Genomic DNA, 3802 nt, shown 5'->3' on the forward strand with positions numbered 1-3802 from the left:
GATTTATTCGTTGATAAACTATTTTCAAAACTGTGTTTAAACTACTTTTCTTTTAAAATATATATCTACACTAATATATTTATATAAGTAAGACTTGAAGGACTTAGGACCGATAGCTCGCCTTACTTCCTGTTCTTGTTTGATGTGGTCTTAGGGTATCTGTTATCCGTCCGACTGTCGTTGATTTCTTAGTTATATATCATATATATTTGCGTTAGATATGAAGGGTTTCATCTCATTCAATACCATTTTCATTCAAAGGCAGGAAATCATACACTCTAGCTAACTATAATAGGTATAGTTAAGACTACTACTTGTTACTTCTACTACTACTATACTCACTATAACTGTTATTACTACAAGTTAATACATGCACAAGAGAACACTCTATGAACTACACAAAAGACTACTATACTATAATACAAGAGAATACATGAATCCAGAGTATAAAACACTATCCCTCTATAAGACTCCCTACCGCGCTTACACCATGTGACCAGGGCCTTCCGGAAGGAAGGCAACACTACATGTATAGATCTATACAGGGCGGACACTATTATATCCCGACTGCTAGCTACAGTCCGAGCCGACTAGGCTCAGGGGTGGCACTACATCACTACACTACGCATGACCGGGAAGGTCATCGGGTTCTCTATTATCACTTCAGACTGGTTACATGAGGGGTTACACCTTTATCCAAACTAATACACTAAGACTTAAGTCTAAGCTAACATCCCGAAGTAAGTAAATATCTATTACTAATGGAAGTTTGCACCACTACTACTGTCAACAGGCATAACTTTTCTTCATCTATGTTACTCATATGAGATTTATTAGCGTACTTTTACAACCGGAGGTTTTTCAATGATAATACTTTCACACAACTCAAAGGATTTAACTTACAATGTACTTTTCTGGAAAATATAGGATTTTCTAGGGATTTCTATTACTCATAAACATAAATTTCAGTTTTTATACTATAAGTTTGTAAACACTTTTACACAACAATGACACTAAATTCTTATGAACTCACCAGCTGTATGCTGATACTCGTTTTCAAAATAACTTGTATCCCCAGGTCAAAGATAGACAGGTACAGGTGCAGCTTTTGGAGAAGATGGAGCACATACAAGACCCATCTTTTATTTTTGTTATACTTTTGGTGTCTATTAAACTTTATAGCACATGCTTGTAATTAAAATTACTATATAAATGTAATGGTTGTTCTCACTTGTTTTTACTATTATGAAATTGTTATGATACTGTACATGACCTCCTCCACCCCAGAACGTATTCCGCCGTTATCGGTTTTGGGGTGTGACAGATTGGTATCAGAGCATTGTTTATAGTGAATCAAGTATATCAACCTATAAAAGATATACGAACTATAAACACTTCAAGAATAAAGCACTCTGACTAAGAATATATACTTATAAATACTAAAATATTTAATTAAGTATATATATATATATATATATATATATGTATATATATATACATACTGACCACTACAAAAGGGTCAGTATCATACTAGAACAGAACAAAAGTATTAAGATTGTGGAACAACACAATTAAGCTTAGAGACATATAGTCACATCTGGGTGGATGTAGCCTGATCAACTACATTTTTCCAGGAGTGATTAGCATGTGCCTAAGAGTGATTGTGGTGTTGCAACAAGTCTAAGAACTTACCAACACTACCACAAGAATGTTAGAACAAGAATACTGTAGGAGTATTTTGCATTCTACGAACTACGTATGTGATAACTAAAAGGGTCGTTACTAGTAGGAAAATAGTTGCTAAGTGTATACCCCACGGTTACATGTGACTATGGCGTTATAGAATCAGAATCTGTGACCTTTGCTTCATTTCCTGTTCTTGTTTGATTGGGGATATGAAGTTAGGGTTGCTTATTCGAAGGACTATCTTGCTTCGGTTACATGTAATTGGTATGCACTACGTAAGTATTGGGTCGACCAATAACGATCTATCTCATAAGTATCCTAGGTAAGTACGTCTATTAACCTTTCTTTCCTCCTTTTCTCGCGTAGATAGCATGGCTAGCTTCCACCACCCCGGCGATCTGTATTATCCAAACTAGGGCAATGGAGGATGGCTCGATGAGGAGCCAGAAGATGATCACCTGATCCATTTGGATGATCATCATGCAGAAGGCTTTTCGGATAGCTCCAGCTCCGAGCCAGAAGTTAACAACCTACCCCCCTGTAGCTCCAAACCCCAACCCCCGTCCGGCATTTCCAGGTCCCACTCCCATGTGGGCAATAACCTTGAACCGATGGAGCGAGGAGCAGGGTCAGCCCTTACCTTACAATGGAGACCGAAGCTTCTACAACATAAGCGAGGGAGGATCAGCGGACCAAGTTCTGCCCATCATGGTTTGAAGGATTGCCAGGAACGTCGAGCAAGGTCAGGCAGCCATTGGCCGAGTTGTAGAAGTGGATGCCAACTCAAATCTCAACACTGTTCGCATCCGCCAACTTGAAGAAGCTATGGATAGGACAAGGAGGACACATGAGGCTCTGCAGCAACAACTAGCTGCATCCCGAGCTGAAGTTAGGGAACTCCGAGCACGTCAGAGGACTCATGAACGACATCTTCAGGAAGTGATGCGCCAACTAGCTGATCTGAGGGCTCGCCCAATGGGTACCCGTCGTCAGTAGAAGATGTCGAAACAACTCACTCTTTTGTTTAAGGACTAGCCTTTTCTTTTCTATGATCAGTAGAGCACTTGTCTGTAACATTCCTAACTTTGAAAGTACTCTAATTAGGCCTCTAGACTGCCAACATTTTCCTTTTGGTTTGATGTAAGACCTACTGTTAGGTCACTTTTCCCGAACTTGTATTACATCGTTAATACCAGTAAATTGGCAGTTAACTACTCTATTGCTATGACTCTCTCTCTGATTTTTGGACTATGTTGATTTAGTCCATGAAACACTCTTATCGTATTTGCAATATACTCTTACTATTGTCATCATCCCTATTAACTTTCAGTGAAAGATGCCTCCTCGTAAGCGCCCAAACAGAGGCAGACCAGCGACTCAAACTCCACCTCCACCACCACCTCCTCCGCAGTTCGATCCAGTGTTGTTTCAAACAGTTGTGACCGTAGCTGTGACGGCAGCCATGGCCCAAATGAATTCTGGCGTTGCTAGTGGAGCCGGAATAGGCACCAACTCCAGACATGGTGAAATCCCCTCTCGTACACAGGGGTGTACTTATAAGGATATCATGAACTGTAAACCTACATTCTTTAATGGGACCGGAGGAATCCTTGCTCTGTCCCAATGGATCGAAAGAGACGAAGCTGTTTTCGAAATGTGCTCATGCCCTGAAGAAAGCAAAATCAAGTTCGCTGCCGCCACCTTCACTAAAAGGGCCCTGACATGGTGGAATGACCATGTCAGTTTACTCTCTCTAGTAACAGCCAATGCCATGGGCTGGGATACACTGAAGGACCTGCTGAGAAAGGAGTACTGCCCTAGAGGGGAGGTTCAGAAGCTTGAAGAGGAACTTTGGAACCTCAAGATGAAGGGAACAGACATAGTGGCTTATACGGCCAGGTTCTGTGACCTGGTAGCTATGTGCCCTAACATGATTCCTTCTGAAAGCAAGAAAATCGAACGATACATCTGGGGTTTAGTGCCCCCGTATCAAGGAAATGTGCTATCTTCCCATCCTGCAACCTTTGATAGCGCCAAGGAGTTGGCCCACAGGTTGATTGATCATGAAACTCCTTCCCCTCCAGCTACAGCAACCACAACTGCCACTGCACCACCT

The sequence above is a fragment of the Lactuca serriola genome, chromosome 2 (genome assembly GCF_051521515.1).
Source record: "Lactuca serriola cultivar US96UC23 chromosome 2, Lser_US96UC23_V15, whole genome shotgun sequence".
Lineage (NCBI taxonomy): Eukaryota > Viridiplantae > Streptophyta > Magnoliopsida > Asterales > Asteraceae > Lactuca > Lactuca serriola.